Source organism: Neofelis nebulosa, chromosome 8 (genome assembly GCF_028018385.1).
Source record: "Neofelis nebulosa isolate mNeoNeb1 chromosome 8, mNeoNeb1.pri, whole genome shotgun sequence".
Lineage (NCBI taxonomy): Eukaryota > Metazoa > Chordata > Mammalia > Carnivora > Felidae > Neofelis > Neofelis nebulosa.
This window is the reverse complement of record NC_080789.1, coordinates 12,565,327-12,580,155: the sequence shown is the minus strand read 5'-3', so window position 1 is coordinate 12,580,155 and position 14,829 is coordinate 12,565,327. Positions and strand designations below refer to the sequence as shown.

At 54.7% G+C, this 14,829-nt stretch overlaps 1 protein-coding gene across 3 annotated transcripts in view; it reads left to right on the top strand.

Annotated features, from left to right (window-relative positions):
* TOM1 (target of myb1 membrane trafficking protein) overlaps window positions 1-14,829 on the top strand; it is a 43,185-nt gene that overhangs the window by 3,100 nt on the left and 25,256 nt on the right. Inside the window, exon 1 of one of the 3 annotated variants that reach the window (XM_058741468.1) lies at window positions 3,481-3,502. The exons of 1 other annotated variant lie outside the window; for it this stretch is intronic. The gene's annotated coding sequence lies outside the window, so the exon portion shown is untranslated. Of the gene's footprint in view, window positions 1-3,480; window positions 3,503-4,253; window positions 4,277-14,829 lie in introns of those variants that run through there. One more of the 3 variants, XM_058741465.1, reaches the window with a different exon arrangement.

Here is a 14,829-nt window from a genome sequence, read left to right as displayed (position 1 = left end):
CCTGCAGATCCAGCCATTGCTTTTGTGCTCTCGCATCACCCTCGCTCCTCAGGCTTCTTCGCTCTCGGCCTTGGGGCTCTGAGCCTCCACTTCCTCCTGGGTAGGAGGGTAGCTACAACAGCATCCACCTGTCTGGGTGGTCACGAGACTGAAGCGAGACACTCCCCGGGAGTCGTGTGTGCGGGAAACATCAGAAATCATCAGCCCTTGCTGTCCTCATCGTTGTTTCTATTATTTCCACCATTGCACACTAATAGACCCCTGTCCCATTCTGTTAGTAGCTGTACATGTGCATCTCCCCAGCTAGACTAGGCTCCCTGAGAGCGGGGACTGTACCTCACTTGTCGGGACCCTCGGCACCTGGCATGGTCCCTGCCTGGCCCATTGTAGGAGGGAAGAAAAAAGGAAGGTAACATTTGGTGAGGAGCAAATACCATATGTCAGGGACCATGCTAGTATCCTGGTTATTAATATTCACAGCGACCCTACAAGGTTTTGCTATTTTTTCTAGTTTTACCAAAAGTAAGTGTGAGGGAACATATCATTTCCCAAGGTTTCACAGCTAATCAGGGTGGGGATCCAGACCCAGGTTTCTCTGGCTGAGAGCCCACGTCCTCCCCTGGCCCTCACCCCACTGTATCTGGCTGACCAGTGCTTATTTGGAACTTACACTGTCCACCCCTCCAGGATCCACAGTTCATTGCTCTACCCACAGATTAGCCTGGCTGGTTATGATGTACGTGTGAGTCTGTACATTTGCAGGTCCCTCAGCCTTACATCTTTCAGTGGGAGAGTTTCCCAAGGGCAGCAGCTGTGGCTGAAAGGATCCCAGATACTTAGCACTGGGCGGTGTTGACACAGCCCTCTCCTAGCAAGGATTTCAAAACCCTTTCCGGAATCCTCTGCGGACAGATCTTGGGGGTTGTTTTATGGACAGAACGTCAGAAGGCAACCCAAGAAGCCCATTGTCCATTTCTGACTGTCATCTTACCCCTGGCACACTGAGTCGGAGACCCAGCTGCTCAGAAAGCAAGCTGCAGACAGCAGACGCTGTGAATGTGGGCTGTCCCTGAGGACCAGCCCCCCGTAGTCGGGGTGGAGGTGCCGGTAACTGGATATGACATGGGAGCTCAGAGCCTGCGGCCGATCCCCGCGGTGGATGGGAGAGGGGGAGAAGTCAGGCAGAGCTGCCTTGGAGCCACAAAGGCCAAGCCAGGGGAGCCACAGCAAGGAATCGTAGAGGAGAGACTCCAAGTGTTAGTTAGTAGAGAGGACACTTGAAGCCCCCCGGAGTGCCATTTTGGGAGTGAGGAACTGGGAACCGAACTGGCCACCCGAGCGATGTTGTCGAGGGAACGGCAAGCCTGGACGCAGGAGACCTGGGCCCAGCTCCTCGCTACGTCACGTTCCCTCTCCGCTGCCCGTGGCATGTCTGCGATGCACTGCCGTCCTCCCTCTGCTTCCCAGAGCACTGCTGAGGAACAGCGGAGGTCACGCGTGGGGGCAGGGAAGGCTGGACACCAGAGGGAAGAAAGGAGCTGACGGACAGCCTCGAGAGAGTGATGGATCGGCTCCATGGGCCCAGAGGGCAGAGAGCGAGGACGTCGGCCGAGCCGAGCTCAGTGTCAGCACATGCGGCCCTGACACCTTGCACAGGTGTCGCTTGCTCCCCACCGCTGGAGGGGTGAAGGCAGAGGCCGCAGGGGAGGGAGGCTATAAGGAGGATTCCCCACACTGGCCACCAGGGTACATTAGGGCAGGATTTGCAGACTTTCTGGAAGGAGCTAGAAAGTAAATATTTCCACTTTTGTGGGCCTGTGGCCCGCATTACAGCGGCTCATCTCTGCCATTGTAGCATAAAAGCAGCATAGACCACGTGTAGGTGAATGGACCAAACGGTGTTCCAATCAGACTTTGTTTATGGGCACCAAAACATAAATTTCATGTACTTTTCACATGTCATGAAAGAGTATTCTTCTTTGGATTTGTTTTCAACCATTTAAAAATGTGCAAACGGTTCTTAGCTTGTGGGCCATGCAAAAGCAGACCGAACAGGCATGTGGGTTCATCGTTTGCTGACCTCTGGGTCGGACCGGCTGGCCAGAGGCAGAATGATGGAAGGCAGCGTTCTTCAGGGTGGAATCCCAGAGAACCCCACGTCTCAGATGCCTGAGGATGCTCCAGCCCTGGGCCTCCCAGGGCAGAATCCCTACGACTTCCCCCAGTGTACCCTGGGGAGCCCTCAGGTCTTGAAGCTCTGGTTCCCTGATGTGGAAATGCTAGCTTGGGGCCCAAGTCTCTGTCTTAAGGGTAACAGGGAATGATGTCTAGAAAGGACCTTGTGCCAAATGGCTGTGGCACATGCCATAAGGCATCCAGGTTGAGCTCTCGAATCCCACCAGATGGTCTGAGTCCTGGTTCAGCCTCCGCTGGCTTTGTTACCTGGGGCAAGTTACATAACCTCTCTGTTGTTCAGTTTCACATCTGTCAGATAAGAACAGTGATAGCACATGTATCAGTTGGGGTTGCTGTTTTGGGAAGCCCTCAGCCCAGTGCCTGCCAGAGAGGAAGCGTCCAGAGCTGTCAGCCTCAGTGGTTTTTTACCGGTGTCATCATCGTCGCTGGGGCATAGTCTAAGTGAGTGACAGGGCTCAGGAGCTCTGGCTCCAGTGCAGCCTCTGTGTTGGTCTTGATGTCACCAGGCAATGAGCAGTCACTGGCTGGTGGCAGCCACATTCATAGGTCAGGTTGCAGGCTGTGGGGTAGATCCGATTCTTCCTTGGGAACTAAAGCCTTTGCCTGACCCTACGGATAGAAGCGGTGAATAGGTTTTGTTCCCTCACTGAGCTCAAAGAAATAAGAGTAAAGTGCCGGATTTCCGCTCTTCTGGTTTTAGAAGAAAAAAAAAAAAGACACACACACACACACACACACACACACACACACACACAAAACCCTCAGTGTCTTCTAATTAGCTTGGGGCTGTCACCCCATAGAGAAACAGAGAATCGGGACAAGTTAACTCTTTACCTCCTCACCAAGAAGGTCTCTGTCAAGGCTGGCATTCTGCAGACTTCTGTCCTTCATGTGCCACCTTCGTGATTTCTATCTGCCCTGTGCCACCTCTCCTTTTACTTTCATAGTATTTTCTTTTCATTGGCTCGCCATTTTTAGTATGACCTCATCCTGTGTGATTACATTCATGAAATCATGAAGTAATCCATGTTTGTTTTTCTCTCCTTCGTTGAAGTTAATGTGCATCTCTAAAAATGTCTTTAAGTTTGTCCGTGAACCCACCTTTAAGTTTGTCCGTGCTCCAATGACAGCAGGATGGGGTCAGAGCTTGGCTCTTGCATCAGAAGATCTGGGTTCATGTGCCAGCTCTGCCCCTTCCCGGCACTTCCTGTGTCCCCCGGGCGAGTGACGGAGCCTCTGGGGGACGCCTGCCTCCGTGAACATGGCAAAGGCCACTGAAAAGTGCTGTGGAGAACCAAACTGCCGTGTAAGATTCATAGAGAACTGGGCTTTGTTCCTGATGGGGAAGGTAGAGGAGGGAAGGGGAGAGCCCGGGGTGAGAGGGAGAGGAGGAGAGAACAGAACCCACCAGACTGTGTGAGGCTGAGCCCAGCAGCATTTAAGAACAGACAGAGGTGTCCCCTGTTCGACTGGAACTTGTTTGCATTGAGGCAGTAAAAACCCCGGATGGTTAACTTTATGTATCAACTTGACTGGGCCATGGTGTCCAGATATTTGGTCAAACATTATTTTAGGGGCTCCTGGGTGGCTCAGTCAGTTGAGCGTCTGACTTCAGCTCAGCTCATGATCTTGCGGTTCGTGAGTTTGAGCCCCGCATCAGGCTCTGTGCTGACAGTGTGGAGCCTGCTTTGGATCCTCTGTCCCCCTCTCTCTCTGCCCCTCCCCGGCATGTGCTCTCTCTCTGTCTCTCTCTTTCTCTCTCTCTCTCTGTGTCTCAAAAATAAGTAAACCTTTAAAAAACATTACTAAAAAAAATTATTCTAGATATTTCTGTGAAGGTATTTTTTAAATGAGATGGGTAGACTTTGAGTAAAGCAGGTTACTCTCCATAGTGTGGGTGGGCCTCGTCTAATTAAGTTATGGTTTCAGTAGAAGACTGGCCTCTCAGACGAGGGAATTCGCCAGCAGACAGACTCTGGACTCGAGCCGCATCTGTTCCCTAGGTCTCCTGCCTGCTGGCCTGCCCACATTCACATGAGCCAATCCAATAAAATAAATTTCTCTCAACAGATAGAGAGAGGTGAGAGAAGGAGAGGGACCGAGGGAGGGGGGAGGGCGGGATCAGCAGCATCTTCTGTACTCACAAGGGGGAAGGAAGAGCATGTCACAGGCACTTTGGCCAGCCGCGTCACCTCTCTGCTTTCACAGCCCTGCTCCCTCTTACCCGGACAGTTTTGCCAAACCCTCCTTCATGTAGCTGAAATTTTCTTCAGTTAGGTACTATAATTGGTTACATCAACTTTAAAATTGTGGGTTGCAGAAGCCATGCCCCCACTGTAAGGTATTTTTGAGTTCCTCTATGGCCTGTGGTTACAGAATGGCAGGGGGAGAGGCAGCCAGAGTTTTGAGTAAGGATGGCTCAGCAACTTAGGAAACTGGTGGAACTTTCCACGCTGGGTCCTCAGAGACTTGCTCATCTGGAACACAGGCCTCAAGACAGTTTGCTGGCTGGGGGAGAAAATGGCTTCTGCGTGTATGGGATTTAAAAATCTATTTTGTGGACTGCTTGAAATTTTCAAACATTTAATTTGGGGGTTGATATTTTTGTAGTGGAAAACGTTCGTTTTTGTGATTGCTGTGTGCTAAGTAAGATAAAAGCAATGGAAGTGCATTCTCTCATTTGCTCCTCACACAGCCCTGGAAGCTGAATGTCCTCTTTATCCCCATTCTGCAGGGGAGAAACTAAGGCACAGAGAGTTTAAAGAAAATTCATTCAGGATGGGGGCACCTGCCTGGCTCGGTCGGTGGAGCATGCAACTCTTGATCTTGGGGTTGTGAGTTCAAGCCTCACATTACATACATACATACATACATACATACATACATACATACATAGGAAAGAAGGAAGGAGGATTTTTATTTATTTATTTTGAGAGAGAGAGAGAGCTGGAGCGTGCACGCGAGTGGGGGAGGGGCAGAGAGGGGGTGGGAGAGAGAGAATCCCAAGCAGGCTTCGTGAGGTCAACACAGAGCCTGATGCGGGGCTTGAACTCACTAACCGTGAGATCATGACCTGAGCTGAAATCAGATACTTAACCGACTGAGCCATCCAGGCTCCCGGAAAAAATAAAAAAAATTTTTTTTAACCAATTCATCCAGGGTCACACAGCTAATGAGTGCTCGAGTCAGGACTTGATGTGGGATTTGTCTGTGTCCAGATCCCACGCTCCTAACTTCTTCACCTCACTGCTCCCCCTTAGAACTGAAAGGAGTGTGCTGGGTTTCCTCTCGAGTGAAAAATATCCAGATGCATCTGGAATGATTTTGTTTGTAATGGTTCTTCCTACAGTTTCCCACCCACACCGTTAGCGTATTGTTTCATCCTTGTGCGTGTCCCCATGTGGCAGGAAGTGCAGGTGGAGGTGCCACCACTGCCCTGCCTCTCTTGGTGGGGGACGGGGGGGCAGGGAGAGGGGGGCGCAGGAGAAGCTTCCAGAGCCGCCTGACATTCAACCTGTGTCTCCGGCCAGAACTGGGTCACATGGCCACTTCTAGCGGCAGGGGAGACCAGAAGAGCTAAGTTCTGTGGCCAGTGGAGAGTGAGTGCCTTTGACAAGGACAAATTCTGCAGCAGTCGGCTCCACGAGGTGGAGTTAATAAGTGTCTACTGATGTCATCGCAGAGCGCATTAACACACATACAGGCTCCGGCGCGGCCAGGTGGGTGAGTTCCCACGCTGCCTTTCCAGAAGGAGTGCCCAGCTGGCCCGCGCCCCAAGAGGATCAGTCAGAATGGCAGAGGCTCTAGAGATCACGTCCAGAGCAGCCACAGGAATTGAGGGTTAGTGTGGAGGACAGATTAAGGGGGGGACATGGTACTTTCTAAAAATATTCAAAGGACTGCCAAGTGGGAGGAAGATTACCTGCACAACAGCTACCAAGGGATCAATAGAGGACAAAGGATGGGAGTATTTCATTTCAAGTATTACAGGGGCCCCTGGGCGGCTCAGTCGGTTAAGCGTCTGACTTCAGCTCAGGTCATGATCTCCCAGTTCGTGGGTTTCGAGACCCGCCTTGGGCTCTGGGCTGACAGCTCAGAGCCTGGAGCCTGCTTCAGATTCTGTATAACCCCCTCCCTTCCTCTGCCCCTCCCCCACTCACCCTCTGCCTCTCTCTGTCTCTCTCTGTCTCTCTCTCTCAAAATAAATAAACATTAAAAAAATTTTGGGGGGGCGCCTGGGTGGCTCAGTCAGTTAAGCATCTGACTTCGGCTCAGGTCATGATCTCACAGTTCCGTGCGTTCAAGCCCCGCGTCGGGCTCTGTGCTGACAGCTCAGGGCCTGGAGCCTGCTTGGGAATCTGTGTCTCCCTCTCTCTCTGCCCCTCCCCTGCTCGCACTCTGTCTCTCTCTCTCTCAAAAATAAACAAATATTTAAAAAAAAAAAAGATGATTTAAAAAAAAATTTTTTTTTTAATTTAAGTGTTACAGAAGTTTATTGTCCTGGTAGGTATGACCTCATCCTTCATTCAGTTAGTTACTCAGCAAACATGCACCGCAGGTTTATCGGGGGGGGGGGGGGGGGGGGGCCAGGTCCCGTCTGATGTACGAATTCCTGAGCTGTGTAATCTCCACCCAGGAGCTAATGACCTAATGGGAGAGACAGACAGAAACAAAGAACTCAATTCCGTAGAGTTATTTTAACAGCCCTGCTGAGCAGAACTTGTAGCTGTGGCCTGTGTGAAATGCTGCTGGCCCAGTGAGGGAAGGAGCAGGTCCTCCAGGGGGTCAGGGCAGGCTCTGCGTGGTGACCTGACTTTGATCTGGGCGTAGGAGCAAGATTTAGGGTGGGCAGGAGGGCAGGAGTACAAGCAGGCCCCGCCGGGGCACAGGCAGAAGGCCAGGGCCGTCTCCACCCTGAGCCCTGCCCACCAAGCCCCGGGAAGCCTGGTAGTTCCAGTCCCACAGCCTTGTTTGATCTGAAGTTGCGGGGTTGGTTTGATCAACAGTTTTTTTCTTTAATGTTTATTCTATTTCTGAGAGACGGAGAGAGACAGTGCGAGCAGGGGAGGGGCAGAGAGAGGGAGACACAGAATCGGAAGCGGGCTCCAGGCTCCGAGCCGTCAGCACAGAGCCCGACACGGGGCTCGAACCCCTGAACCGCGAGATTGTGACCCGAGCCGAAGCTCAAACACTTAAGCAATGGAGCCACCCAGACGACCCAACAAATGTCTTTAAACACCCAGGGTTTTTGTCCCGAGCTTGTCACCTCCTGGGCCCAAGCTGTAGGTACCCCATTCCCAGGAGAGAGAAAGGAAGGAAGAAGAGGGAGGAAGGGCTTTCTCCTCCCTGAGCCGTGCCTCTGTGTCCCAGAAAGGATGTCTCCCCCGCCACTGCCCAGCAGACACCCCTCTTCTCCCGGAAACCAAAACAAGGCCGCTTGCCCACTTCTGGAGCAGGTGCTGCAGAGGGGAGCGGGGTGGCCGCTCTGGGCAGGGAAGGGAGGAATGGCTGCCGGGTGGGTCCTGGTGCAGGCCGGTGCCAGCTTTGAGGGTGGCAGAGCTCCCTCTGCCTCAGCAGCCTCGCCTCTCCCCTCCAGTTGCCTCACTGCCCCTGGGACTTTCTCCCTCCCTCAGGTCACTTCTCCCCGGTGCCTGAGAGTCACCCTCCAGCCCCTCTTCTGTCTTCTTCCCGACATCCTCGATGACTCATCATTGATGAGTTCATTCGGCAAGGCCAATGCCGTTCCTCTCCCAAGAACCTCCCTTTCCACCTGCCCAGCCCGGCGCCTTGTGCTCTGTGCTCCGCTCAGATGGCACCTCCTCGCTGACACCTTCCCTGTTCCCTCTGCGGGTGCTCACTGCCCCCCGCCCCGTCTCCTGGCTCTCACAGCACCCTGAACTGGCCTCAGCCACGCCACCCTGCTCTGAAAATGTTTGTCCACCTGTCATCCCTGACCACTTTAGGACCTCCTGAAGGGCAGGGATTCTGTCCTTTGCCTTTGCCTCTTGAGCACCTGCCGCAGGGCTGGACAGATAATAGCCACTCAGAGAATGTCATGGAGGGCAGAGAGGTGGACGCGAGGGAGATGGTGGGAAGCAGGTGCACAGAAAGCAATTGTGGGGGAGGATAACGGGCACTAGGCAGGGGGTGGAGGCAGAGGGCCGGTAGGGAGGGAGCGAGGAGGCGAACAGAGGGCGGGTATTACCTACAGCAAATTTCAAACATCGTATCACCTCTCTCATGAATATTTCAGTACATCTCTAACAGGTAAGGAATAGGATTCTTACTTAAACAAACAAGCTGCAGCCCCAGTACCATTATACACTTGAAAAAAAAAGTATACAAATGGAGTGACAGTAAACACTGAAAGGAAGTCCCCAAAAGGATCTCTGGTTCCTTTGAGTGACGTGAGTGGGTGGTGTTTTTGCCGGAGAGCTGGCGTTCTGTAAATGTGATCTAAAAGGAACATGGCTGTGCACGCCCTTGCTGGGGTGAGGGCCTCAGAAGAAGGCCTGTGGGGGCCACTCGGAGCTGACAGGCCGTGTCATTGTTGTCTTTCTCACTGTCTGCCGACTTGCGTTGGATCCTTCTCCCCTGGGCCTGGACCATGGCCTGAGACAGAACCAGGTCTGCGGGTCGTCACCGGCCTTGAAGACCATCCTCACTGCTCACAAGCCGCACTTTGTTGAATCGAAGACACTGTGGGGTGTGCGAAAAGAAAAAAATGCCAGCCGAGCGCTGGCAGGTCATTATTTGTAAGAGCCACCCCAATATCAGAGGGGTTCAAAGTGGGAAGGGGGAGGGGAGCTCACAGAGAAACACAGTGTGCGATATCGGGGCAGGTAGGGCAGGGACTCAGCCTTGAACCGGAGCGGCGAGGCAGTCTCGGGCCTGTTGGCCTTGGACAAACACTCAACAAGCCTCTCTTCTCTGTCCCACCGGAGGGTAGACCCCGGCGAGAGAGAGAGAGAGAGAGAGAGAGAGAGAGAAAGAGGGAGAGGAATAGGTCCCCAAGAGCTCTGGGTCTACCCTAGTTGGGTAGAGATGTCCTTGAATAGCCAAGCAGCGTGAGATACACAGTGGGTTTAGACCCCACAGAGGCCCAGCTCTGCGTCCCTGCTCCCCCACTTCCAGGCGTTGGCCCTCAGCTGCCCCCATGCATGGTAGGGACCGTGGGGAGGTGACCCGAGAGGAGGTACACTGAGCAGGTTACACAGGCTCAGTGAATGCCAGTCATTTTGTCACTGTTCTTCATGATGTTACTGTCACAGCGCAGGATGACCATACAGGTCACAGTGACACAGTCCCCTCAGTTGGCAAATACACTGAGGAGCTGTCACCAGGCTAGGGCCTTAAAAGACGAGCAGGGATCAGCCGGTCCGTTTCCTCCTCTGTGCCGGCACATCCGGACCTCACACCGTGTCCTATCTCAGTGCCCAGTCTTTTCTGTCATGCCGCTCTCACCTTTGTGAGGGCCATTGTGGCCTCCCACTGGACCATCAACTTGCTGTGGGCAGGACCTGGTTGGTTTTGCTCGCCAGAATCTCTCCCAGCACCCGGATGGCAACAAGCAATGAGTACGTTCAAGAGGCACATAGGTCGTGGTAAAGAGTATGGATGTGTGGTAGGGGCGCCTGGGTGGCTCAGTCGGTTGAGCGTCCGACTTCGGCCCAGGTCATGATCTCGCGGTCCGTGGGTTCGAGCCCCGCGTCGGGCTCTGTGCTGACAGCTCGGAGCCTGGAGCCTGCTTCGGATTCTGTGTCTCCAGCTATCTCTGCCCCTCCCCCACTTGTGCTAGTTCTCACCCTCTCTCTTTCTCTCTCTCTGTCTCTCAAAAATAAGTAAGTATAAAAAAAAAAAAATTTAAAGAGTAAGGATGCAGTAACCAGACCTCTCTGAGTCTGAACCTCTGCTCTGCAATGTGGAAGCTGTGTGACCATGGGCAAGACACTGACCTCTCTGTGCTCCTCAGTTTATTCATCCTCTGTCTTAAGGATTATGGTGAGAGGTTCGTGTGAAGGCCCGAGTCCCGTGATTGGTGCTTACTGAGCGTCCAGTGAGCATGCTGGTGGTGATGGTTGTCATCGTCCTCTGTGACCCAGATGTGTGACCGAATGGTAGAAAGGCATGCCAGGCAGAAGCCCAGGGGCATGCAAGAACAAGGCCCCAGCAGGAGCAGAACACAGCCAGTCTTGGCTGAGGTCAGTCCCAAATGTCCCTCTCGGCCCCTGAAGACTTCAGGATTTTGACCCTCAGGCAGCTGAGGGGGGTTGGAAGTGCGGGGGCGGGGGGGCGGGGGGGATCCTGGATAATTTTCAGACAGAAGAAGGTACTGGTTGGATTTGTGTTCGAAGAGAAGAGGGTGGAGGTGATGGTCTAGGCCTCGGAGAGGTGACAGGGCCTGAATGAGAGCTGATAATGGAGCCCGGGGCAACTCGGAGATGTGTTGAGTAGTGGGAATTCCCAGATGTAGTGGCCAGCCGTTGGAATGTGCAGGGTGGTGAGGAGAAGGCTCTAGCCTGCTCCCCCACCCCCAGGGCTGACTTTGGCAGCAGGTGGTCCTGGCCGTGATTCCACCGAGCACCCGCAGACACAGACTTCTCCAAAACCAGTGGAAGGAGCCAAGAAGGCGACTATCTTCCAGCTGTTTGGGGTCCCCCCAAGAAAGAGCAGGCAGGGAGCAGGGGCAGGGAGCTGGCGTGTCTTCGGTGGCCGCTCTTGCCCGCTCTCAGCCCAGGTCACAGTCATGGTACTTAGCCGTGACTCATTACTGCTCTTACGTGATGTCGTGCGTGCATTGTCTGGCTACAAAGTCTCAGTGTGAGGCAGGCAGCCTTATCTCGGTTTCCCAGAGGAGAAAGCAGACCGGAGAGGGCCTGCCGTCCCCAAGTTAGGACACGAAGCTAGACTCGTCGCACTCCAAGGCCTGTGCCACTGCCCAGCCTGACTCTGCCTGCCATCCCGCCAGGCAGACTCTCCGGAACCTTCCCGGAAGGTGGCGTCTGCACCAGGCATGATGCAGGGAGAGGGGACAGGCACACACGGGCCCAGCGGTCCACGGCCATGGGACTGCCGGCCCCCGACGGCAGACGGGGAGGCTGGCAGGGCCTGGCATCCGCAGGAGCTGGGACAAGAGCAGAACAGCTCCCGGGACCTTTGACGACTGCCACCCACAGCCCAGAGGCCGACGAGCATTCTCCTGGAACCGGTAACCACTGTCAGTGTTCGTACTCCCCCTTCCTGAAATAGCAAGCTGAGCCACTTCTGTGGTCAAAAAGCAAAAACAAAACAAATATCCCCAGGTTCCTGTGGGTTTCCATTTCTGCCCTTGATGGAGTACGCCTACCGCCCCGGAAAGTCTCACTGAGGACGTGTGAAAACCCCCCGGTCGGGCCATCTGCTCCCCGGCTTGCGGGGAGGTGGCCACGAGGCCCCAGCCTGGGCCCATCCTGCTCTGGACACACCTGTCTCCTACTGAGTTTGCCCGGGTGGACCTCGCACCTCCTCCCCTCCCTCCTCTTCCTCCCTCCTCCTCTTCCTCCCCCTGTTGAGGCTGACTGAAACCCCAGCCCCCCAGAAGACTCCAGCGTCTGCCTGGCTCTGCCCGCTGCTGGCGTCGGGACTGGAGAGCTGTGCTTGGGGGGGGGGGGGGGGGGGGGCCTCAGACCCGTGCTCCGGCTCCTGCACCCCCCGATTCCCTGGCCTGGCACCTCCTCCGGCTTCTGAGTGCCCCACCGCCCCTTAATGGCCACTTGCCTGTCCAAGATGACCTTGATCCCTTCTAAAACCGCGCTGCCCCTCCCCCAGAAGAGAGGCGCCCCTCCCCCAGAAGAGAGGCGCCCATGTTCAGGCGTCCCCCGGGGGGCCTTGTTGAGGAAGCCCTGGCAGGCCTGCTGGTGGAGCAAGGGATGGGGAGGAGGGGGCAGAGGGGGCACTTCCGGGAAGGCTGAGCTCCCCGGCCCCTGGTGACCACTGTGTGACCTCCCGGCACCTCAGTGTCCTCATCAGTTAGATGAGGGCAGTGACACACACGTCACAGGCTTGGGAGGATTCAGCTGCCTGCTTTGTGTAAACAGCTAACGGCACTTGGTGTGTCAGGGGCTGTAACTGGAGAGGGTTGTTGCTGAGGAAGGGCACACGGGCCAGGTTGAGGGCTGGGGAGCCTTGGAGTCTTTGGGGCACAGGATGGACACGGTCCCTTCCAGGTTTCAGAAAGCTCACTCTGAGGCAGGAAGGGCATGGGGTGGGGGGCGGGGGGGGAGCCAGGCAGGAGGGGCCGGGGCAGTGGCCTGTCAGGCAGAGGCAGAGGGCAAGGTGACAGGGGCTCAGGTAGGACAGAGAATCCGGAGCTGGAGTTGGCAGAACACTGTGACCAGAGTCAGAGATGACTCGTCCTCTGGCCCGTGTGTCTGGGGACCCCTGGGGTGCGGTTTCTGGAGGAGTAGCACACTAGTGTGTTTAGCCACTGCCCCCCCCACCCCGAACCCTCCAGAATAGAGCCTGGCTTCCTCCGCTCAGCTCTCTTTAGCAAGCGTATGAGTCCCCGAGGGCGGGGAGTGTGCCGCAAAGAAGCCACACTCTGGACTTCATTGTGGGACGAATGAGCCCACCCTTCAACACTTCGAAAGGAAGCCGTCCTCACACCCCCAGTCCCATCCCCACAGCCATAGCCCGGGGAGAAAAACACCCCGTCCCGCTGCCCTGTCCCTACCCTGATGCCCCTGCTGCCTGGCTTGTGTCCCGAGCAGCTACCCCAGCGTCCATCTGGCCACAGGACCCAAGGAGGGACCCGGGATGGAACTGAGGTCAGGCCAATTTCGAAACCAACGTCATGAAAGCCACAGTTATAGGGAGCTGACTGCCAGCCCAGCCCAGGCATTGTCCTGCAGGGTGGGCCCGCCTGCCTGGCCAGAAGAGGGCCCTGCCCGGTCACAGGGCCGGGGCTCAGAGTGCGCCTCAGCCCCTTTGGGCACCAGGGGGCGGGGGCCACATCTGTCTGGTCCACCGTTGTGTCCATCCCCAGTGCCTGGCACATGACTGTGCAGCCTGTGAAGGGTCACTTGGCCCCGCTGGGCCTCAGCTCTGTGTGAACAGAGAGAGTGAGCCTGCTGTTCAGGACTGCGGAACAGTCGCTGGGATCATGAGCTGCACGCACCCGGTCCCTTGGGTGCTGTTGGTGTGACAGGTGCCCTATGACGCTGTGCTCTCAGGTTCCCGGTGCCGGCAGGGGCCAGGCCTGGAGCCAGAGGAAAGGGCTGTGACAGAGGGGGACGTGGGATAGTGCCCAGTGTCAGAACACCGAGGGTCTTACTCCCTAACCTTAAAACGTCAACCGGTCCTGTCTTGTCCCACAGCCCTACCTAGGGTACGACACTTGCCAAAACAGGGTGATTTGTGTGATCAAACACTGGCCCGAAAAAGCAGGAGACCAGACTGTCTCTGTGCACTATGGTGGAGCTTATTTAAGACCTGGGCTGCAAGGATGGATCCTAGAAGGGTACAGAGGGGAGTGACCTTGGCTCTGGTAAGCCCTCGGAATCCGCACAACCTCAGCTAGGTAGAAGTGATGGTTGCACAGCATTGTGGAGACAGGAAATGCCCCTGGACTGTACACTTTAAAGCGGCTGATTTTATGTTATGCAATCTTCACCTCAATTTAAAAATAAAAGAACTGGGGGTACCTGGGTGGCTTAGTTGGTTGAGCTCCTGATTTCAGCTTTGGTCATGATCCCAGGGTCGTGGGATCAAGCATGGAGCCTACTGAAGATTCTCTCTCTCTCTCAGGGCATTTGGGTGGCTCAGTTGGTTAAGCATCTGACTTCAGCTCAGGGCATGGTCTCACAGTTCGTGAGTTCGAGCCCCACATCCGCCTGTCTGCTGTCAGCACAGAGCCAGCTTCGGATCCTCTGTCCCCCTCTCTCTCTGCCCCTCCCCTGCTCGCTCACTCTCTCTCTCTGTCTCTAAAAAATAAACATTAAAAAAAAGAAAGAAAGAAAATTAGGGGTGCCTGGAGTGGCTCAGTCAGTTAAGCATCCAACTTCAGGTCGGGTCATGACCTGGCGGTTCGTGGGTTCGAGCCCCGCATCAGGCTCTGTGCTGACAGCTCAGAGCCTGGAACCTGCTTCAGATTCTGTGTCTCCCTCTCTCTCTGCCCCTCCCCCACTCACTTTCCATCTCTCTCTCTCTCTCTCTCTCTCTCTCTCTCTCAAAAATAAACGTTTTAAGAAATTATACTAAAAAAACATACATTTTTTAAGAAAATTAAAAAAAAAGATTCTCTGTCCCTCTCTTCTCTCTCTCTCTCTCTCTCTCTCTCTCTCAAAATAAAATAAACCTTAAAAAAAATAAAAATAAAAAATAACAGAACTGCTGCCACTTACTGAGCACCTGTTCTGTGGCAAGAACCGTACAGATGCCCTGTTTGAGTTATCACTACTCCTTTGGGCAGCTCTGTGGGGTGGCTGGCATCCACCCAGCCTTCAGACAGAAACCGGCTCAGAGGGGAAGGCCAGGCCGCCTGTTGGTAATGGGAGTCGAGATTTAAACTACCCTGGGTCCTTTGCTTCATAGGTTAAGAATGTCTCTGGGAGGCGCACCCCGGTGGCTTAGTCAGTTAAGCATCCGACTTCCGCT